Here is a 24,177-nt window from a genome sequence, read left to right as displayed (position 1 = left end):
AGAAGGAGCGAGCTGGAGGGCCGCAGTAGGGTGCGCTACCCTTCCAAGGAGCTGACTTTGCAAGCCCCCACCTCCACCCCAGCACTATTGGTGGATGGGGTCAGGGACACCAGAGAGCGCTCGGCGGGGGCTTCCACAGTAACAGGGCGACCCCTGTCGGCCGCCAGGCCCGCGGGACCGACCCGAGTCCTCATTTACCCCCGCGGTCCCAACCCCGCAGCTCTGGCACCCGAGCACCTTCTCCCCCTTTCTCCCAGTCGCTCCGAAAACGCCTTCGGGGGAACTCGGCCTTTTTGGAGCCCCAACCCCTAAGTTCTGCGCGAACCCAAACCGCCCTCCTGTACCCTGACGAGGTTCTGGGAGCTCCGGTAGGGTAGGGCTGGGTGACGCCGCCTAGAGTCTCGAGCAGCCGCTCCCGCGCCCTCCTGGCACGCCCGCCCCATGGGAATGCGAGTGGGGTCTACGGTTAGCTTTAGGTAGCGGGGAGCGGGACACCAACGGGCTGCGAAGGAAGCAGGGACGTTCAGACAGCCTGGGGTTCGCTTCCCTTCCAGCTCAGCCGTCTTTGGAGCTCCTCCTTCCCGGAGCTCCGATTTCTAAAGGGTTATCCAGAGTTCTGGCTCAGGCTTGAATGCTGAAGATTGCTCCCAGAGTTTCTCTCCAGGAAAAAGTTCGCGGGGAACTTGGGCTGCAGATGTTTCTCCCGATCCCTCTTTAGTCTACGCTCATGTAGGGCCGAGACCTACAAAGCCCTTCCCTTTCCATTTTGTTAGGTCACCACCGGCTTCTATAATAAAGCTGCTTTATAACTGAGGACTGTGCTTGGGGTTAGCACGCTATTTTTATTTTGGATGTTGCCTCAATGGCAAAGTTATAAGACTCGAGTTCAAATCCAGGCCTCCTCTGCTCTCCCTGGGAAGAAAACACCCAGGCCATCCAGGTCTTTTAGGCCTTCATCTTGCTGGAACAATCCTGCGTTCCCCTAGCAAAAGTCCTCCCTAGAGCTCTCTTTGTCACATGAAACTAATCAGTGCAGAAGGGGCATCACTGAACAGAACTCAATTTTCCTAAGTGAGAACCCATGAAACACCTAAGGAGAAAAACAATAAAAGTCCCATTAATACTCCAATTCTTAAAACCTTTCAGAGAGTAAACACCCAGGCAAGGCCTTGCTCAAACTTCCCCAACGTGTTTAGGGCAACATAAGGCAGATACGTAGGCAAGATGAAGGCAGAGGGGATGGAAAAGTGACAACACAGTCTTGGGAAAATATGCATTTTTACTTTCTTATAAGCTTTTTAATTGGTAAAAAAGCAGATGTCCAAACACCCCTTATTCATTCTCTGGATGAATCTCAAGTCTCAATGAAGAAAAGGCATATCATGTGTCAAAGAATATAATCAACATTTCACTTTCTTTGGATGGGTTGTTATTTCTGAAATGTACTAAAAAATCAGCCTGGCACGGTGGCTCACGCCTGTAATCCCAGCACTTCTGGAGGCTGGGGCGGGCGGATCTCCTTAGGTCAGGAGTTCAAGACCAGCCTGACCAATATGGTGGAAACCTGTCTTTATTAAAAATACAAAATTAACAGGAAGTGGTGGCCCATGCCTGTAATCCCAGCTACTTCGGGGGTTAAGGCAGGAGAATCGCTGGAACCCGGGAGGCAGAGGTTGCAGTAAGCTGAGATCACGCCATTGCACTCCAGCCTGGGCAACAAGAGCAAAACTCCATCTCAAAACAAAAAATCAGACCATCAAAATTTGTCTGCTTAGCACTGAGAACACCTTCAAACACTTACGTTGGCTTTCATAGTTCTTGGATGGTCAAAAGACCAGTTGTTTATGGAGAGGGCAATTGGAAAGGTCATTAGCTAAGAACACCTGATCAGAGGGTATTTATGTAAAAGAAAAAAAACAAATCAGCATGTTGCAGCCTTCGGCAAAAGCTCAGGAAAATGCTGATAAAAAGGGAGGCAAGGTGCAACATTTTAAGTGTAATACTCTGCACCTGCATGCAATCTATCTCTCCACCGCAAGATCCACAAGAAAAGATGGAACATACATTTTTAAAATGAGAAAATAAAGTGAATTAAATAAATACGATGTTAGTAACATTGATTATGTTTGGTTGTAGAATTATATCTTCAATCTATATTTTTTGCAGTATGGGTTGTATCATTTAATATCATTACTTTATTATTACGTTCTCTTTTACTATTTTATGGAGCAATATGTAATAAGGATATTGGATCTGATGTTAAGGAAACTTTGGCAAAATAACTTGTGCAAATATTCATTCAGTTCTCATCCTTGAGAGGAGATCAGAGAAGCCACCATACAAACTGACGACAGGTTTGAGTTCTGAAAAACAAGCCATTATTATTTTGTCTTACCGGTATCAGGGGATGAACTGTGATCTTCCCTGAGTTGAGAGACGAAGAGAAGAAATATTCATGTCAACCACAGGTATTGACTTACCAGGGTGGTTTCTGCATATTGTTTAGGGGAAGGAGACAGACTCTGTCCTCTGGGTGGGGTGCCTTTAAGATGGATCTGGCACACAGATCTCTTGCTTTATGCATGTAGAATTTGATCGTTGTGCCGAAGGTTGGGTTTCAGTTGTGGACTGTCCATCTTTTATCGGATTTCTCAGTGGATGGATTGAGCAGTTGCGGATTCCACCCCCATCTGTGTAGGTCTGTGAAGAAAGTCAGTGCTCTGCCCATTCTGAGCCAGGGTTTGACAAATATTTCTGGTATATACTTGACATCCTGTTCACCATTCTTGTGTTTTTAGCACATTTCTGGTATGTGGGACTATTATAGCAGGTAATTAAAATAATTGGAAGAGATAAAAATAAAAAATGACAACTTTTAGTAGCAATAACAACATACCATGGTGAGTGAGAATAAACTTTTCTTTGAGGGATGCTTAAATTAGATGCATCTGCATTTGTGGCCCTGGGAGCTATTTCATACATTTGGATGTTATTCTTGGGAGAAATCTCAGTTATTCCTGCCAAACAGGCAAGCACTAAGCTTTATGAAGGACAAGAGTCATGGGGCATCAGTCACAGCCTATCTGGAGAATCCAACCCCAGGCATTCTTTCTTAGGAACCCTCTGTGTTATACAGGGAGGTAATTTAGAAGTGATACCATTAGGCCTATGAGCTGCTGATTACTTAGTTGGATAAACAAATGCACTTTCAACAAGCATGAAACAATGAAGCATATGAGAGACATGGAGATCAGAAAGAAGCTACTAAGTCCTGGGTTTCCTGGCTGATGCTTAGGAAGCAGTTGTTTGCTTCTCGTTTCCATCTCAAATGGTACACATGCTCTGAATCAACAAAAAGAGCTATATATAACTTGCTCTAATATTAAGCAATGACAAGGATGGGGAGTTTATATGTTTGGGATTCATTCAGCCAATATTTAATGAGCACTTACTATATTCCAGATGGTGGACAAATAGGCAAAGCCATGGGCTTCTAGAAACTAAGTCTGTTTTCCTCTTTTACTTTCTCCTTTCTCCCTTTTTCTGCCACAGGTCCCAGCCTCTTTACTTTTGAGGCTTCTTCCAATCATGACCCTGGAATTTCCAAGTGCTAAAATCCTATTCCAAAGGGAAGATTATACATTTCACCATTCTAAAATAGTCTAGCTGCTGGCAGAGATGGACTAAAACCCAAGGCGAAGAGCCTGTTTTGACCCAGAATCAATAGAAAAACCAAGGGCTCAGTTGTCAGGCAGACAAGCAGCCCTGTGGTAGCCCAATTCTGTCCTGTTGCCATTGGCAATTCCTCTACAATATCAGTTTCCTATCAAAGGGATAACTAGGGGTTTCTGGCTTCCAGGAGGAAGAAGGATGAAGGCGGCCAGAGGTGCTGCTGCACGTGATGGGTGCTGCTTGGGAGCCTCATCCTGTGTCAAACATAGCTCCTAATGCTTTGCAATACACGTGTCTGCATTATTTAGCTCTTTGTTAATTTTACTCCCAAGAGTAACTGCAGAGGAAGGATTGTGGAGTTCTCTGCAAAAAGGAGAGCTTCAGGTAGGGGTACCATATGACTGCAACAGTGACCCACTGGGACTGGGCGAATGAACTAGGACTGGGACGGCCCCTCACACCCTTATGTGCATAGGAATCCCTTGGTGATCTTGTTAAAATGCAGATTCTGATTCCGCAGGGAGGGGCTTGAGTTTTGCATTCCTAACAAGCTTCCAAGGGACGCTGATGCTGTCAGTCTTGTCCACTGACAACAGGTGGAATAGCACAGCTTTAAAGACCTGTTTCTCTCATGGATCCTGTAGTCTATCCCTAGCTAGGTGGTGATATATGACTTGATAAAATGAGAAGTACACGTTCCTTTTCAGCTCCTGCATGTTCCCTAGTGCATCTACGTCCTTCGCCTCTCAGCTGCTCTGAGCCACACAGACTCTTCTCGCAGCCACAGTTCATGGTCCCCAGCCCACAGAAGTCAGAACTTCTCTGTGCAGCCCAAGCGATGTAGTGGTCCTCCCACAAAGCACAGCTGCCCACCCCCATGCCCCCTGTGGTGCATTGTTAGCTCACCCCACACTCCCCCTCCTATGCTGTGTTTTCCGGAGACAGGGACCTCCCTGGTTGACTGGGTAGGAAAGGGGACCTGTGGCAATTATCAGTTCTCAGTGTGGAAACTTCATTTTAAAAGTATATATATATAAAAGCCAGACTGAGTAGTGTCAGCTGCAACCTCACTGCATCAGCAAACACTCACCAAGACTTTTATAAATTTTCTCCTTAAGGAAGAGGCCCCAGAGAACGCAGACTGATTGTGCCCAGTTGCCCATCTCTGGGGCTGGGCTGGCCCTGAAGGCTATGCAGGGCTTCCCATTCAAAAGAAAAAAAGGATAGGACTGACCTCTCCCAAACATCCCCTGAACCTCTTCCTTGATCCCAATATGCATTTAAGAAACAAAATAGAAAGATCAAAAAGAAGGGAAAGTGAGGAAGAAATTCCTGCTTATTGAGTTTCAAATGAGATTTTCATGGTCCTCCTGGAAAAGACCTGAGTCTCTTGTGATGGCAACTGGAAATGGGAATTTTCCTCCACAAAATTTGGACTGACATTGAGTTGGCATTGCCTACCCATGCATGAGAAAATAACATTATTAGGAAAAATTAAAACTGAACCCATAGACTTCACAATTAACCCCTTTGTTAAGGAATACAACTGTTCTTAGTGTACCACTCAATTTTTTCCCAACATATATAACAGAAAATGCTCATAAATTAAAATTTGTGTCTCAAAGATGAGAATAATTTTTCAAATTGGGCTTATTTAACTTGCAGTATACATTCCTAATTAGTGATAAGATAATTTTTCCCTTTGGGGGAATTGAAATGAAGCATTCATTCTGGAAAGGCTCCTTTCTTTCACATATGAACTGCTAAAAGGGAGGGAAAATATTTCTTTCTGCGGGCAAATTAAAAAAATTCCTACCATATTTATAAAGGCACATAAATAATTAATGTAGAAACACTAAAAAATTTAGACCAATAATTAATCAACGTGTGCTTTTAAGGCAGTGTGGATTGGGGATAATAAAACTGGTGAAAAATTATACTAAGCTGCTTTGAGATTCCTGGATGGAACCGGATATAACACACAAACTTATTTTTCAGTTGTCCCTTTCACACCTGGCTACTGAATCACCCCATAGGTTGTCTCTGTTAGTCTAGAAGGTTGGAATATGTAATGCTGCCTGAGAATGAATTATACTATGTTATATGAAAAATTATGATGTAAGTGACACATAATATTCTCCGGAGGAGTCTACATGAATAAGTCTATACCTTTCAAAAGTTTAGGAGTTTAGATGTGCCCTTTAAGTGTGAAATCTGGCAAATTCATTCTTCTAATTCTTCAAAATAAACTGCTAAGTAGATGCTAATGTTGAGAAACATGGGTCAGGGTCCCTTGGGGTGGGAGCTCTGATCTGACCCTCACTACCCCCATTCTCATAGTTAAGTAGAAAGTGAAAAGAGACTTTTATCTCTACTCACCTGTTTTCTTTCATCCTTTTCTCCCTCTTAACATATTACACTTAGAAATACAGCATTCTTTCTTCATGTACATTACTCAAGAGTTTCCTCTACCTACCCTTCTCCAAATGACTGAGCTCTCAAAGACTAGAGAGAAGTCAGGGTAGAGGCTAATATTTTCTTCAGACTTGATGATTCATGCAAGCCTTTTACATAAGGGAGTTCACTTTGGTTTTAGGAAAACTGGGGTGAGAGACATTGATGGCTCACCCAACCCTTCCGATCACAGCCTAGGCCCTCTGACCCAAATCTTGACCTGTTTTCATTTTATAATTTTCTTTTTTTCCCAAAAGGCATTCCTTTAGTGAGATGGAGAAGTTGTCAGAAACCTGGGAGAAAAGAAAATACTCAGAGGTAAAGTTTCCAGGTTATTGGAATAGTGTGCATTTGTACATGTGTGTATGCCTATGTGTGTATGTATTTAACGTGTGTGTGTGTGTGCAGTTTATCTACAATATACCCAAGATCTTATTGCTAGTGAAATATAGTTAAATAAACAATAACTCAACTTTATTACATAGTATCTTCTAGTTATTATAAGCAGTGATATCTCTATGAAATAATATAAAAAGTATGATGATTTTATAATGAAGACCTAAATGGTTGCAGGATATGAGTAACTTGATTTAAGTTTTATAAAAATAAACCCTGATTCTGTCACTGCATGGAAAAGGGTTGAAGTTTACACATCAAACTATTAATAATGATACATCTAGAGCGTGGGACTTAGGAGGATTGTGACAGGACTTCCGCATTTTACCTTATATCTTCCTTACGTTGTACAATAATCTCTTTTGATTTTGTCATAAAATAATTCTAAACAAACACTGATAAGTGCGGTCTTGGCCACCAGTTAGCTGACATGCTGCACATAAATATTTCTGGTTCTTATTAATCAAAACATATGCTTTTCTGCATCGTCTTTTAGAGAAGATGACCAGTCCCCCTCCCCTGCAGGAAAACAGTTCCTATTTATAAAAGGAGAAATTAAATTCGGAACACCCACAGGCCAGGAGAAGTTAGGTAGGAAAAAGAAACCACCAAGACTTAATAAATCTGACTTAATTTAAAAAAAAAAAAAAGTGGTTGTCACGGGGCAGACCTAAAGAACCAGCTAGTACTTAAACTGCTGTGGCCCTTAATTGCTTATGGTCCTCAGGAAGTGAAAGGATTGAAATGCAGGCTCTATGTGGCTTCACTTAATTAATATTTATGACTGCAGAAGAAAATTAAATAAGGCAAATGGTGTAATTTTAAACAGCCTGTGGTCATGGTTAGCAGGACTCACAACAAATTCAGAAGCAAGAAATGCAAGCATACTTTGGGCATGCGTGGTTTCAGTTTTCATTTTTTATGCCTGGTGATGCCTCCAATACCAATATCTTGGAACGTTATGGTGATTGTTTTCACTTATCATGCTTTGCATGTTTCGTTGTTTTTGTGATTGGTTGTCTGAAGGAAGAGTTTATTTTTCTGGGGGTGGAGAGATAGGGGGATGCACAAAGATGTTAGCTTTGGAAGCATCTATAATTTCTCAGTGGATGTTTTTAGGACATATATTTGCTATTTACTGACTTTTTTGCCTGGTTTGATGATTTGAGTTTTTCCATTTTGAGAGCAGAGAGTTGATGAGATAGCATCAGTTCCTGTAATGAGGAATCTGGACTATAAGTCTGTGTGATAATCAATGTTTATTGAATGGATGGATGGGTAGATGTGTGAGTGGACGGATGGGTGGATGGGAGAATAAAGCACAGATTCTCTGTTACTTGTATTTAAAAACCCAGTTTACCTGTGAGCACTGGTTTTGAAGAGATAGAATTAGATAAAAACAAATCCTAGACGGAAGCTTTTCAAACTTCCATTCGTGACCCATTAATATGTGTGACAGCAATTTACTTCATTACAAGTACTGGAAAAGAAAATAACGGAATAGAAGTTCTCAACGCATCTCACATAGTAAACAGAGTCTTGGAAAACCTCTGTTTCTGTTATAAATGTGTGTGTATCTGCATTTGGATGGAAAATGCATTCCTTACTGTGGGTTCTCATCTAGAAAGCCTAAGCGACCGTATACAGTGGGAGCTGAGGGCCCATTAGCTCTCCTTGCAAGGAAGCTTCAGTTTTCTCATCTGCAAAAGGGGGATAATAGCAGAAGCCACCTCTTCAGACTAGGTAAGGATGACATGAGTGAGACTCATGGTGATGGCTTAGCCCAGAGTCTGGCATAGTGAGAACATTTAATCAATTTTTTTTTCTCTCCTGTATCCTCTGCAGCTTCTCAGCATGACAGCTGAGAAAGTTCTCAACATTTTACACAGAGATGCATTATACTATGTTTTATAATTTGTCCTCTCAACTCTTACTTAAAACAACCCTTTTAAAAAAATAAACACATTTGCTCAAAATGACACCACACATTTGAAAAGATTGTTTCTCATCTCTATACATGATATAGTAGCTGTGCTGAGCTCTGGGCCAAAGACTGCTCCAGAATTAGAAAACATGTTCTACCCACTTGTGACTGTCCCTAGCCAAGCACCAGACCTTGTCTTCAATTCCATGGCTTTCCCTTCATTTGAAGGCTAAAGTCAGCATTTCATTTTTACTGCTGTTAATAACTCCCAACTTTTCCATATTTCCATTTTTTTCTGAAGTCTTTACTACATGCTAACACTGCCTCCATTTTTTCTCTGCCCTCTTCCTGAGGTCGCTTGGTCCTAGAAGCCTCAGCTTCCAAATGTTTTTGCAACCTCCCTGTTACCCTCCCTGGTAACATGCTGTTCACCATTCCACTTTCTGATTTCCTTTTCTGTTCCTTTAGTAGTCTCTGCACTTCCCCTCCTCTCCCATCTGTAAAGCCATCTTTCTTCCAAGTGATGTTCTCCAGGTGACCTGAATCTGGCAGAAGCCTCCTCCATCCATCTTTCTAGGAGGACCCTCAGTTGCCAGAGCCAGTTTGACACCCTCTTCCATACCAGCTGCTTCAGACCAGCCCAGGAGGCCTGCTCTGGGGGTGGAACCATTGTCAAGTTTCACCCATTAGCTAAAAAAATGCCACTTGGATTCATTTGTGGGTAACCGAGAAAGTCATACTCTTTAAGCTCACGAACATAGTTACATAGTTCATAAAAAATATTGCTCCCTTTTCCAAGGGACTTTCTTAGTTGATGAGTGGGAGCAGAGGTCCCCATGATCAGCAGCTGGTTTGCTCATTGCTGGGAAACACAGAAGACAGGTTGGTCACTGGAAAGGGGGTGCAGAGCCCAGCACTGGAGTGCACAGGGGTGGGTGTTGAGAAGGAGAATGCACTTCTTAACTTTCCAATAGCATTACTCAGTATTTTCTTTTCCTTAAATAGTACTTTAGCTCACTTATCAGATTTCAACTTACTTTTACACACAAAAGTATGACTTGAGATCTTCCCAGGTTCACACGTATAGAATGACCTCTTCCTTTTAACTGCAGTGCAGTGTGTATATTCCATAGTTCATTAGTAAGTCTATTACTATCAGTGTCTCAGGTGAGTTCCCCAGAAGCAGAGCCTGAGGAGAGGACTCCTGTGCATGAGAATTACCAAGTCAGTGTGCTTCCCAGAGAGGTCTATAAGGGAGTGGGGAAGGCAGGGAAGCCCAGTGTGGGCCATTTCAGGCTATGCCCAGCAGAGAGGAGCTGCAGACTTGTCCTGAAGGGGACTCAGGTGTGTGAACGAAGGTCAGCGCTGCATCCATCATTGGTTTAAGGGCCCTCCTTGGGGGCAGGGGTCTCACACATTCCAGACACGTGAAGCTGTCTATGAGAGTATACCAGGTGGCTCTGGGCACCCAAGAGCAGTCTATGATGAAGAGCTTGCAGGTGCAGAAGCTTGCTGAAAGCCCCACAGCAGATGGCCCTCTCCTTTTTATTTGCAGCCACAGTTGTGACACGGGTGTGACCTAATGTTGGCCTTAGCTCTTATTTAAAGGCACGTTTGTTTGTTTCCCAGAGAAGCTCAGCCAATATTCATTTGACAAACACCAAATCCCTAGTATGTCCCGTAAGCTCACATTACAGCTCATGGGGCAGCATGAATGTCCTCCAGGAGTTCACACAGCTGGGAGTAAACCAGAAATAGGTATGAACACAACAAAATTCATCATTGCAGCAGCAGGACTGTGCACCCCTGAGATAATAGCAACTTACTCTTCCTTGGCTGGAAGGAAGGGGTGCTTCTTGCCTGAGGGGCTGATATTTAAGCCAAACACTGGAGGAAAAGAAAGTTTGCCAGGCCGAAAGTGACACAGGGCTCCTGGAGTTGGAGTGGGGAGGCAATGCCAGCACAAAGACAGGGGAGCAACTGGGCAGCGGGTGTTACGGCAGGAGCTTCCTGGGAAGGGCAGCGAGAACAGCTCGGAGACAAGAGAGAATTGGTCTGAGGAGCTTTGAGGCTAGGGAGTTTGGCCTCTTCCCTTGGGAATGGAGAGTCACAGAGTGTTCTGAGCAGGAGAGAAAAGCCCAGGGTGGGTTTGCAACAGCTCCTCTCTCAGTAAGGTGGAGAGAAGTAGAGATTGAAACCAGGATCACTACTCAGTGGACACTGAGGTGTCACTGGGCTTGTTGGTCTGCTGCTGGGAGTACAGACCACAAGCTGCCTTCAGCTGTCAGCCCTTTCAGGGGTCAACTCAACTGCAGAGAGCACTTCCCTTGAGGTCATGGTCTTTTCTAGGGTGGCCCAAATCCAGTCTTGTTGGATGACAGTCTACAAGGGCCTGGCCATCTCAGCCAAACTCAGATAACTCTGAGAACTATGCCAGCTCTGGGGCTCACCATACAGTTGGCCAAGGCTGCTTTGGGGACCAGATTCTCCCTCTGCTCACTCCTGCCTTCTTTCCATCTCCCCAATCCCTGCCAATTGGCCCCACTGACTATAAACACACCACATGCTAAACTCCAATTGAAAGGCTGCCTTTTTGGAGCCCAGCTGAGACAACCACTCGGGAGGCTGTAGCACCAACCCCGATAGAGAGGATGGGTGTGGGAACATCCCCTCCAGTTTCCACACACAGTGGAGACAGCTCAGTTTTGGAAGGAGAGATCTACCTCTCTGGTAGATCAGGCCTCTGATGGTTTCTCCAGAAAACTCCAAACCCACACAGACAGGAAAGTGTCAGGTAAAATGAAAACATAAAACCTGGGCTCAAAAGTTCTGTGTCTTAGTTTTGGATCTCCAAGAAATCCACTCTGATGCAAAGATTTGAGTGCAAGCAGGATATTTGGCCAGGAAATGCTGGTAGGGGAGTGATGAGGTGAGAGAGGAAAGGGAAGGCAGCCAGGCAGGGGCCTGCCATCAGGCAGGTTACTACTGTGGGGCACTGATGCTTAACTCTGCTGGGACCTCTGGGAGCCAGAGTAGAACATGTGCCTCAGAGTTGTCCCTCGCAGGGGTAGGGGAGCTGAGGTATTTATGCACCAACTCCTGTCAGTCACTGACTGACAATGGCTGCTCAGGTGTCTTAATTCTCCAGGTACTTCCAGTCCTTTGTGGGTAGGATAGAGTTCTGCTGCTAGAAATTACCCCGAAGCACAAAGGTGCACATGGTGGCAGGTGGGAGGTAGGCATGTGGGATATACTCAGGGCTCAGATATTATCTAAGTTTTAGTGTCTCCATTTCCTAATGGCAAGAGCTTAGAGGCCTCATCCATGCAGAGCTTCAGCTCTTTAGTCATCAAACAAGGATAATGATACATGTATTGTAATTGTTGTGAGGTTCAAATGTGAATAATATCTTTAAGAATGGCTGAAGGGAGAGACCAGTAGACATATAATATTAATCACATTTCCTGAACTCCCAAACTGCATTCTCAAGTGTGGAGAGGCCACGAGTCCCCTTCAACTCATTTAAGATAGAATCAACTTGGCACGGTGTGGTGGCTCACGCCTGTAATCCCAGCACTTTGGAAGGCTGAGGTGGGCGGATCACTAGGTCAGGAGATCGAGACCATCCTGGCTAACATGGTGAAACCGTGTCTCTACTAAAAATACAAAAAATTAGCTGGTTCTGGTGGCGGGCACCTGTAGTCCCAGCTACTTGGGAGGCTGAGGCAGGAGAATGGCATGAACCCAGGAGGCGGAGCTTGCAGTGAGCCAAGATCACACCACTGCACTCTAGCCTGGGCAACAGAGTGAGACTCCATCTAAAAAAAAAAAAAAAAAAAGATAGAATCAACTTTTCAAACTTGAGTCTTCAGAGTCATGGGTGGTGAGTCACCTGCATTCACCAAACGTGATATTCTGCCAACGACCTGTGGGCCTATTCAATGAGGTACTGGAAAGATATCTCAGCATTCAGAAATATTACTGCCCCATTTTTTAGGGATAACATTTAGGAACAGTGAGGTCAGTGTCACCTGGAGGGTCAGCAGCTGAATGCAGAATAGAGAACCCTTCTTCTTCCCTCAAGATGCTCACTGAGCCCAAGGCTTCTTTTTTTTTTTGAGGTGGAGTTTTTCTCTGTCGCCTAGGCTGGAGTGCAGTGGCAGGATCTCGGCTCACTGCAACCTCCACCTCTCAGGTTCAAATGATTCTCCTGATTCTTGCCTCTTGAGTAGCTGGGATTATAGGTGTGCCACAATGCCTGGTTATTTATTTATTTATTTACTTATTATTATTATTTTTTGAGACAGAGTTTTGCTCTTATTGCCCAGGCTGGAGTACGATAGCGCAATCTTGGCTCACCACAACCTCCGCCTCCTGGGTTCAAGGGATTCTTCTGCCTCAGCCTCCCGAGTAGCTGAGATTACAGACATGTGCCACCATGCCAGGCTAATTTTTTTTTTATTTTTTATTTTTAGTAGAGACGGGGTTTCTCCATGTTGGTCAGGCTGATCTCGAACTCCCAACCTCAGGTGATCTGCCCACCTTGGCCTCCCAAAGTGCTGGGATTACAGGCATGAGCCATCACACCTGGCCCTTAATTTTTGTATTTTTAGTAGAGATGGAGTTTCACTCACCAGGTTGGCCAGGATGGTCTCGAACTTTTGACCTCAGGTGATCTGCCCGCCTTGGCATCCCAAAGTGCTGGGATTATAGGCATGAGCCGTCGTGCCCGGCCAAGGCTTTTTAAAATTTAATTAAATTTTATTATTATTATTATCATTACTTGAAGGAGGCATATGGAAATGCCCAGTTTGAACAGAAACTTTCTAGAACTATGCATTTCCAATGCTCAGTGGTGAAAGAGTCAGCTAGAGTATTGAGTAATGGTGAACTGTGTTCCCTATTAAATAGAAGGTAAATGATTTCCCTGCTTTGAGTTTCCTGGTGTGGTGATTCACTTGCAGTGAATAGGGACTCCTGATAAGATACTATCATCATGGAAAATCTTCAAGGAAAGGCTAGATATCTAGCTCTTCCCTGAACACCAGAGGCAAGAAAAGGGACTATATCTGGGGGGCTCAAATAGACTACAGAGGAAAGCGCTTATAATTTGACCGGAAGCACTTTTGTGCAAAATACCAGGACGGTGATTATTCCCACCACGTGTCAGAAGAGTCCTGCAGTTTTCAGGGCCATTGCTACAAAGTACTGGTGGAATTTCTCCTGTCCTTGTAAGAACTCTCACTCCTGAGTCTCAGATTTACTTTTAACCGAAAGCCTTTGATTTGATCCCCATGAGGCTAATGGGACCTTAAATCCATCACAAGACTCTTTGGAATTTATCTGGAGATTCCACCCTCTCTGTATTTTTAATCACAGTCTCAATGTGATAAAACTCAATAATTGAGTTTTATGTTCTAGTCATTAATCATTTTAATTTTAAAAATAGATAACATTTGAAATACTATTTCCCCTTTCCTAAGCTTCTTTCAGCCAGCACTGAGTAAGTAAAGCCTTAACTATGCCCTCTGGTTGAAAAAAAAAAAACCCACACATAAACCTGTTATGTTTCAGACTTTATGATCTGAGCATAAAAAGAGCTGAGCCTTTGATTCATATTCTATTCCATCACGAGTATAGAGGTACTGAAGGGATTTGCATGTTTAAAGGAGTGTTCAGAACAACCCATATAATGAATTCTCAAGGGTCTTCGCAGAGGAATTGCTATTCATCTCCCACCATTGATGTCTGTGGTGGGGTCTGAGTTCTCTGGGGATGTTGAGTGGATGCCAGTGCTCAGCCGCAGCCAATCATAAGGCATCTGGGCAGAGGCCTCCATCTTGCTTGGACTTGGGAAGGTAGAGAGGGTAGGTTGAGTGGCTTGCAGGCTGCACCAGCTGGTGGACAGGTGGTGTGTGCAGGTGTTGAGAGATAGGTGATGAGGTTGGTTCCTTCCCTTAAACAATTTATTATGGAGCACCCCCTTTCCTAGGAGTCCAAAACCCAGAGGGATCCAATTTCCTGCTTTTAAGTTGGCAAGTGCATGGATCACCACATTTTCTTGTGAGAAAAAATGTGAAGGCAACTGGCCTGGGAAGGAAACTTTTGGCCACCAGATTGGTAGAAAATTCTACATTACAATGTTCTAAGGTGTGTCTTTATTAAAATTGCAGCATGTCCCAAATACCTGGAAGGGTCACGGTTGGGTTTACTTAAAATTTGACAAGAAAAGGTGAAGGCACACCAGTCCTGCACGTTGAAAACACTGTTTCTCAAAGGGTTGTGTGAGAAGGAGCTAGGACTGGGCTGGGAAAAAGCTCAGCTTTGCTTTAGCTTGGTCTTACTCATCAACACCACCTTTTCCTTGCAACTGTGTCAACACAGTGGGCAGAACCTTCTCTGTTAGTCACTACCTTTGATGTCTGGGGAGCTCTGCTTCCCTATCCCCAAGAGTCTCTTATCAGCCCCCTGCCAGGCATTCTTTTTCCTCAGGGTTCTGTTAGTAATTGCTTCTCCCTGAGACTTCTCATACAGCCTAACAGATGGTCTAAGCCAATGGTATTCACTGGTTGAGGAGAGAAATTGATGGATGGTAGTGGGAAAGAACATGACCTTTAGACTCAAGACCTCGATTTGAGTCTGATTCTGTCACTTATGAGCTGAGTAGCATTGGGCAGGCACTTAACCTCCCTAGGCCTCAGTTTCCTCATCTTCCTCAAACAAGATCATGCTTTCTCCTTCCTCCAGGCATCATGGAGATTAGATCTGCAATGCACATGGTGGTGACTCAGAGTGGGCCTGCTGTAGATATTAACCAGTACCCAGAATACTCTATATGGTTTCTCTGTATGTTGGCTATTGCAGGGTGTAGAGTAGCTGGATGGATCTTCACTTGATTTGGAAGTGGTCTGACTTACACCACATGCTGTGTGGTGCCTGAGAAGCTCCCTTAGGGAGGATCATAAAACAGATGTCATCCAAGGCAGCTGCAGGCCTTGGCTTTAAACTCCCAAGCACTCACCTGTGCAGCCAGGTTCCTACTCCAGGAGGAGAAAAGGGTGCCAAGGGTGTATTTCTTTTGAGGGTGGTTAATGTTTCCTCCAGTAAAACTGGATCCTTAACTAGTTGTTACGTCATCAACATCATCATTATGTGAAGGAAAATTCTAACATTTTAAATTGATATCTTAGAGGGCAATCATATTCTCCCACAGAAAATCCTGAGTTACACAGAATTTGTACACAGAAATTGTTCTAACTCAAGGCAAGCATTTTTTTTTTTTTTAGTGGTTATTTCTAAAGATAGAGAAACAAGCTTACTCCAGGCATTCTCCTTCTCAACAGCTTGGGAAAGACATTGGACATAGACTCAAATGACCCAGCTTTGCCCCAGCTCTGTCTCTTGGGAGCTGGGTGACTCTGAGTGAATTGGTTAATTTTACTGAGCCTCAGAAGCTTAACCTTTTAAAATAAAGTGAACACATCCAGCTGTCCAGAGACTGTGAAGGTGGCATGAGATCAGTGGAGGGTAGGAGCTTTGCCAGGCTTTGGTTATCCCACAGCTTGGGGGCCACGGACACAGGGAAGTGCATGCTGAACAGGTCTCAGAACTCATCTCAAAAACCATAAACCTTTCTGAGCATGGAAAGGGTTTGGTTCTTCCCAGGGGTTTGGTTCTTGCAGAGATACACATTTGTTGATGATGAACAGGAGAGCAAATTTTTATTATTGAAAATATTGAACCAGTGCCTTTGTCGCCTCATCAGTCATATTCTCTTTCAACCCATCCACTGTGAAAGTGAAAGGGAATCCGTGAGGGACAGGTTGAGGAGTTTTTCCTAGATCAGTGCATTAGTGCCCAGGAGCCACCTGGAGGTCTTATTACACATTCTGAATCAGAAGGTCTGGAGTGAGGAGGGGAGAGCTGAGAGTCAGTATTTTTTACAAGCCCCCAGGCAATGCTAATCTCCCATTCCAAGGGCCACTCTTTGAGAGTCTAAGGCTAAGAACAAAATGCCTTTGACCTACTTTGAGGTTTAGTTTTCTCCTTCTTGAGCCCAACAGCAGAGAAATAATCTTAAAACCAGGTTTTGGGGAAAGAGAAAAAAAAGTTTTAAACTCCCAAATCCTCCCTTACATATCCAGAATGAGGACTGAATGACTCAGACCCTAGAGGTTTTCCATGAGCCATGGCAAGGGGAGGTTACAGGAGGCCATGTGAAAGCACTGCAGGCAACAAGAAGCAGATAGGAGTATCTTCCTGATTTTTGAGAGGAGGGCCAGAGGAAGAAGGAGAGGAGTAGTTGGGGCCCAGTCTAGCCTTCCTTAGGGCCGATCTCAGGAAGAGGGAGGGTAGGGAAACATCTAGGAGGTATTTTGTGAGACTCAAGAGACAATTGAACACATGCTCCTATTTCCCTCCCCAGCAAGACCCCCCAACACGGCAGCTCCACAATGGCAAGGACGGGCATGGGTTTGGGATGCGGGGTTTTGACACTGTGTGTTCAGTCTTCTTCACCTCCTCCATGGTGAGGAAGAGAGCCGGGCATTGCTATGGGCGTTGTGGGGGTAAGTGCAGTCCCTGAGGGATGAGGCCATCGTGCCTGCTGTGAGTTGGATCCGCAGTCCCCCCAAGGTGAAAGGGAGCCATGTGTGTGGACTCTCCCCCCAACAGTCCTGATCCAGGCCCATGCTCAACAGACACTTTAGCAAGGAGAGCTCACATAGTTGCCCCCAAAGAACCAGGCACAACCGGCACTCTGCAGTGGCACCAGAGGATATTGTCTCGACCAGGGGAGGGGAGATGCCCTTTACCTGAGAGCCACAAATACAGGGGCTCCGCATAGGGACCAGGCCTCCCCTAACACCTGAAGGGACATGAGCATTTCCTGGAGGCATCTTGAAGAGACACAGGAAGGATAAACAGCTGTAGTGGAAGGTGGCTTTAGAATAGATAGGCTAAGAGGCTGACTGATGAGGCTTACACAGAGGAGGCTGTTTCTCTCCACAAGTCAGCTTGCGCAGCTTCCCCCAGTCATTACAGGGAAAAAAGTGGGAGGAACTTCAAAGCTGTGTCCAATTATAGGAAATAAAGAAGTCATTTTTTCTTGGCACATGGGAACAGTGGTGTGGAATGTCAGTCCTGCTATAGTACCATTTAATCGATACACAAAACTAAATCTTACCACACTAAAATAAAACTGTTTAATTCATATGCTTTATACTATGTATTTTACCTAATAACCATGACAGTAAATGAGATATTTTATCATCTTTTAAAATTGAACATTGTGTTACACATATTTCCATGTATTGTCTAGATTTCTTACTCCTTATTTTGTTATATTCAACCTTGTTAACATTTAGTGTGAAACATGACAAATATGTGTTTATGTGTGAATGTGTATACACACTTTGTGTGTGTAATATATAAGCTGTTATGTGCTTTTGCCCACCTAAAATTTATATGTTAAAGTCCTAACCCCCAGTACCCAAGAAGGTGACTATTTTTGGAGATAGACAGGATCTTCAAAGAGGTAACTAAGTTTAAATGAGGTCATTTAATGGATGGGGCCTATTTAATATTAGGATGCAGACACACAGAGAGAAGAACATGTAAGACGTCCATCTGCAAGCCAAGGAGAGAGGCTTCAGGAGAAAGCAACCCTGCTCACACCTTGATCACAGACTTGTGGCCTCCAGAATGGTAAGAAAATACATTTCTGTTGTTTAAGCCTCCCAGGGTATGGTACTTTGTTATGGCAGCCCTAGCAATTGAATACAGAGAGTAATATACCTATTAGACATACATGTCAATGTTCCCTTTACAGGAAATGATGAACTCAGCAGTAATTTAATAAGAGATGACTTAGAATTGTAAATTCTTGTGCACTCATATGATGAGTATTTATTGGGGACCTTCTGTGGACGAGCTGTGGCGCATATGATCTGCTCCTTCACATGTACACCTATAAATTCATCCAACACATGGTGATTTGGGTTGCTAGATGAGAGGCAAGCAAATTGCTTTTGAGAGGGGAGGCTCAGTGAAGAGGCATTTAAGCTGGGTTTGGATGGGAGAGACAGAAGAACATCCCATTTGGGAGGAATGCATGAGAAATAATACGGAGCAGAGACGTAGACATGTTCCGGAAATAGTGACTGGATAGTAGGGTGGGAATATGGGCAGATCATAAGGGGAAGGTGAGAGACGGTCAGGGAGGTCAGGGACTGGCCAGATTGTGCTGGACCTTGAAAGCCAGGCCCAAAATCCTGGTTTCTTTTTTAACAGGGAATGAGGAGTAACAGAATTTTTCAAAGCTGGGAAGTCACATGATTAAAGTGGTAGATTAACCTGCTAGAAACCTCTAGAATGTAGAGTGAGGGTGCACTAGAAATAGGAAAATAGATGGACTTTGCGGTAATCCAGATTCAAGGCAACTGAGAAGAGGGCAGGAACGGGAGGTGTCCAGGAGCTGGAGAAGAGAGGATGCTCAGGACCTGGAAGCTTACTTTTCATCTCTAGGTAAATTAAATACTTTCTCATAGTTTGGTGCCCTTCATGGTGCTGCTACCTGCCAGGCTTGAGAGAGTGAGAAGCTGGAAGTCTCTGCCTTTTCTGTGGCTGCCCAGGACAAACCTCATTGGTTCTGCTGAATGAGCATCATTGGCGTATTTATACTAGAACTCAGTTCCAGACAACAGCACTTGAGAATCAAGATAAGAGAGTGTTATTGTTAGTGGGAAATCAGTGGGCCAGTGGAAGAGCTAGAATAGTGAGTGACAATTGTCTTGCTGGTTACTTTCAGCATTGGCACAAAGGGGTGTGGTGTTGGGCTAACTGAATTTGCATTCAGATGCTTTGTCCTCCCACTGGCTGAAGTTACACTGCACAGAGATTATGCCTTGGGTCATGTGGCTCTTGTGAGGTGAATGCCCTTTATGAGGAACGAGAACTAAGACTCTCTAGGACCGGCTGGGATAAGGCCTTGGACGTTGTGTCTATTTGGTTCTAGCCCCTTGAGAAGGAGTCATCTATTCCATATTAGCCTGTTCAAACAGGGCCTCCAGCATGCTGTCTTGGTTGTCTTGGATTTACTCTAAAATTCTAATTTCTTGATGAAGATTTTGGTGACTACAAATTGCTGCTCTTCCTCTGGGCACTGGAATGGATGGGTGTCCTAGTTTGGATTTTCTAGCTCAGCCCTAAAGAGGAAGAAGATTTCTGCTAAAGAAGAAGGCTTTGCCTGGAGTTTCTGGTGCTGGCAAGTGTTTTGGGCACACTCTTGAACTAATAGGTTAACTTTATCCCCTGGCCACAGGTATAAACTCAAGAGTGAACTCTTTATGCCATGTAAGCCATGCAGGCTGCAGGTATTAGAAAAACAGCTGCAGTACTTTTCTGAAAAGTCATCTCTGCTCTCCCTTTCTGAAGGTGGTGGAAGAAACTTGTAATCATGAGAGCTGCTGGGATCCATTTGCAACCCTGCATGATGCTGACCACACAGAATGAAAACGAGAAAAACAGAATCCAGAGGCCTTGACTTTTTTACTGGGCCACAGTATCAAACAAACTCAAAAGCTTCCCTACCTCTGGACTTCCAGTTATGTGATCCCTGAAAGGCATCCACGTATGGCCTTTTCCCAGTAAGGCTTTAGTTAGGTTAGCTAAAATGTTAGCAAAGTCTAATCTTATTGGCAGAAAAAAAAAAATGCCTTTTACTATGTTTGTATCTTTCAAAGACCTCATAGCCCAGCAGACTTCATAAATGCTGGTCAATTTCTTTCAAACCATTGTCAAATAAAACCTCCCATCTCCAATTAGCATAATGTCTCCATTCTGAAAGTCCAGGAGGCTTCTTTATTTTTTTATTCTAAAAATATCTATACCAGGATTGCAACAATTATGAGGACTGCTAACAAGAAAAACTCCTGAAACTTTTGAGAATGGGATTTGCATTTGCAAAATGATTTGCAACCAGACCTGCCAGGTAGCACTTCACGGAAATCAAAAAATGGGTTTTGAATATCGAGATTATGTTTTTTTGGCATCCAAATTCATAGTAAAATCACCTTTCTAGCTGTCTGCAGTAGATGTGACTAAACTCTCAGAATAGCTTCCACAAGTGCTGAATACTTTTGATAAAAGTTGATGTAGCTGGAACACAGTTACATTTGATTGACTTACCTTAATTCTCTAAATCAGCTTATTGCCCAAACAGCTCCTCAATTCGGGTGTCCCCATGCTGCGGCCACCTTCTCTAGTTGCCAGAGCCCGCTCCTCCACCCTAAATAACTGCGACTGTGGCAGAGGCATTTGGGTTGGTTTAAGACGGCAGTATATCCCCCTGTTTCTTCATTCAGGATTTCTTTCCTTCAAAGGAGACTTTGTGTTTCCCAAGTTTCCTTCTTCTGCTTGTATGAATCTAAAATGAATCTGAACTAAAAGTACTTGTTGAGTGGTTATGCTCCCAACTGTAATTTGGAGTCAAGGTATGAATATTTTATACTCAAAGAGTCACTGAAGATTTGTAGGAGGCTTTTAAAAATAAAATGAATACACTCATTTTGTTGGCTCAGGTAGACTATAGCTGGGGGAAAACAAAAATACAGGACGAGCCCTCAATCATGAGTCTTTAAAAAATGAATCAGGATTTGTGTTTTGGGATAATCAGGAGTCCCTGTGGTGAGTACACAGTGTCCTTTGGAGGAAAGAAATGCCAGCCTGAAGGAGAACCGGGAAACAAAAACAAAAGCCACCCAAATGCTCCAATCTCGTTTTAAACCAACCCAAATTCCAGAGGTGCAGTTTCAGAAGGGAGCTCTTCATACCCTGGCAGAAATTAGGTGTCAAGCTAGAGAGCCAGTATTCAGATGCCTGTGGCTTCCTTTCACTGCAAAAATAGATTTAAAAAATAATCCAGTCTTTGGCACATTTTCTCCGAGACGGAGAGACCTGAGTAGCCCCTTTGCTTTCGCTGTATGTTTGTGTTGCACTGAGCTGAGGGCTTTGTGAGCTCATAGGCTACTTCAAAAGCTGTTGAAAACAGTCAGAACAGAAACCGAATACGTGTGAATTAAGCATTTCCTTTTTTATATAAATCTGTGAGTCTTTTTTTTTAAAATAACACTTATTGGTTTATATGGAGGGACCCCGTTAAGCAATTTTCACTGGATGGAGTTTCAGCTTGAAAGAACAAAAAGTAGAAGAAAAGTGTCTAGGCTCTTTTAACCTTCAAGCATGGCCACACTCAGGAGGATGATCACCTGAGAATCATAAGTTCTTTCCTGAAGACTCTGTAGAAGGACATTTTGATTACAAATCATTCTTGACATTCATCAAGTACTCAAATATATGCTTTAATTGTGCCTGATTCACATTGCTTCTTTTATAATGCACTAATCTTACTCTAAGCAAAGTCTGTAGCAATTTTGAGATAAGGAAGAAAGTTTCTGAGCTTTCATGAGGTGGCTGCCAAGATCATGACCACCTGTGGGGTGCTGGGTACATTACCCTTGAGAAGATGCTCTGAAATGACACTGTTTCTTCTTTCCATTTATCGCAAAGGGTTTCATGCTTTAATTTTTTTTTTAATTTTTTAGTTGGAGTATCACTCTGTTGCCCAGGCTGAAGTGCAGTGGTATGATCATAGCTCACTGCAGCCTCAAACTCCTGGCATCAAGTGATCCTCCCACCTCAGCCTCCTGAGTTGCTGGGAATACAAGCATATGCCACCATGCTGGGGTAATTTTTTTTTTTTTTTTTTTTTGGTGGCAGGGAGACAGGGTCTTGCTATGCTGCCCAGGCTGGTCTCAAACTGCTGGTCTTGAGTTACCCTTCAATCTTGCCATCACAAAGTGTTGAGACTGCAGGTGTGGGCCACTGCACCTGGCCAAGGGCTTCATTCTTAATGTCTAACTTCTGTCCTGGATTCTGGATCCTTTGAATAGATTCCACCTGTGAGAAGCTTGAAACCATCAGATGTATGCAAATTAAAACCCTAGGTACTAGTTTTACCTGTTAAATTGGCAGAGATTCTAAAATTTGTTAACATGCAGTATTGGCCAAAGTTTCACTAAAAAATATGCCCTTGTATAGGTGTGGGAATAAAATCAGTACAGCTTTTGTGGACAGTTTGGTAGCCCATGCTTTGTCCTCACAATTCTGCTTCTAGTTCTTCATCCTACAACTGCAGAAGTGAACAAAGATTTACATGTCACATTTATTGTCATAGTGAAAACCTGGAAACATCATGCCAATCACCAGGAGACTAGTTACATAAAGCATACTCATACAAAGGAATTTTAGCAGCCATGAAAAAGGATGGCTAACTGGAATGCACAGGCACTGAGGGGTCTCCAAGACACCGTGTCACGAGAAAAGCAAAGGGCAGATACAGTTTATTCCTCTTTGTAGACAAAGGCACACATATGCTTAGATACATGCAGAAAATTTCCTGGAGGACAGAGAAGAAATTATAACAGCTGGTAGTCTCTTAGGTGTGGAACTGGCAATCTGAGGGGAGAGGAGGAAGAATTTGCTCTTTATTTTATAAGCTTTTGTATGACTTTGTTTTAAAAAATCACATTTGTATATTATTTTATTATAATCAGGGTTGTTTATTTATTTATTTATTTAAAATGCAGTCTTGATCTATCACCCAGGCTAGAGCACGGTGGCACAATCTCAGCTCACTGCAACCTCCCCCTCCCGGGTTTAAGTGATTCTTTTGCCTCAGCCTCCCAAGTAGCTGGGATTACAGGTGTGCTCCACCATGCCTGTCTAATTTTTGTATTTTTAGTAGACAGGGTTTCACCATGTTGGCCAGGCTGGTCTGGAACTCCTGACCTCAAGTAGATCCACCCCCCGCAGCCTCCCAAAGTGCTGGGATTACAGGTGTAAGCCACTGCACCCAGCCTAATTTTTCTTTGTAATAAGCAAAAAAATCCATCTGTGGCCATGACTCTATATTTCCTGAATTAATTCACATTACTGAATTAGTGTGGTAAACAAGAGTTTACCACCTGGCCACCTCAGTCTCTCTGACAATCTCTTAAGCACGAGTGGAAATCTTAATTCTTAGCATTCCTGTGCTCAGGTCTTTCCTGTCATATCAAAAACATTACATTATGTTCTGTGAAACCCCCTGGGCTCCAGACCTCTTCCCTCCCAGTGATGCTTTGCTGGTTCTCTGAACGCTTTATCAGCTGTATCACCTTTATGAATGCCATCGTATTCGTTTTCTATTGCTATATAACAAATTGCCATAAGTTCAGAGGCTTGAAACACATTTTTTTTTTTTTTTTTTTTTTTTTTATGTCACGGTTTCTGTGGTCAGGAATCCTGGCACGGCTTAGTAGGCCCTCTGCCTCAGGACCCACAACAGGCTGAATTCAAGGTGCTGTCTGGGGCTGGGATCTCATCGCAAGGCTCAGCCAGGGGAGGATCCACTTCCGAGCTCATGAGGCTGTTAGCAGAATTCAGTTCCTTGCCTCCTGTTGAATTGAGGGCCTCAGTCTCTAGCTGGGTTCTAGCTGGGCGAGGCCATCTCAGTTCCTTTCCACATGGGCCTCCCAACATGGCCCCCAACATATCCCTTGCTAATTTACCAACACCAGCAAAGCAGAGAGTTGACCAGCAAGACCGATGTTCCAATTGTATGTAATCTTATGTGACTCATCTACCAGTTAGAAGCAAGTCACGAGTCCCACCCACACTCAAGGGGAGAGGAT

At 43.7% G+C, this 24,177-nt stretch overlaps 1 long non-coding RNA gene across 1 annotated transcript; it reads right to left on the bottom strand.

Annotated features, from left to right (window-relative positions):
- Positions 1-822: 822 nt before the first annotated feature.
- On the bottom strand, positions 823-20,804 carry LOC116460941 (uncharacterized). The gene is made up of 3 exons (XR_004245957.1): positions 20,633-20,804; positions 2,481-2,700; positions 823-1,090 (listed from the first exon to the last, which is right to left on the bottom strand). It is a non-coding gene; the product is annotated as an uncharacterized LOC116460941 (long non-coding RNA).
- Positions 20,805-24,177: the final 3,373 nt, after the last annotated feature.

This window comes from Hylobates moloch, unplaced genomic scaffold (genome assembly GCF_009828535.3).
Source record: "Hylobates moloch isolate HMO894 unplaced genomic scaffold, HMol_V3 SCAFFOLD_21, whole genome shotgun sequence".
NCBI classification, from domain to species: Eukaryota; Metazoa; Chordata; class Mammalia; order Primates; family Hylobatidae; genus Hylobates; species Hylobates moloch.
The sequence above is the reverse complement of the archived record's forward strand: the minus strand, read 5'-3'. Positions and strand labels throughout refer to the sequence as shown.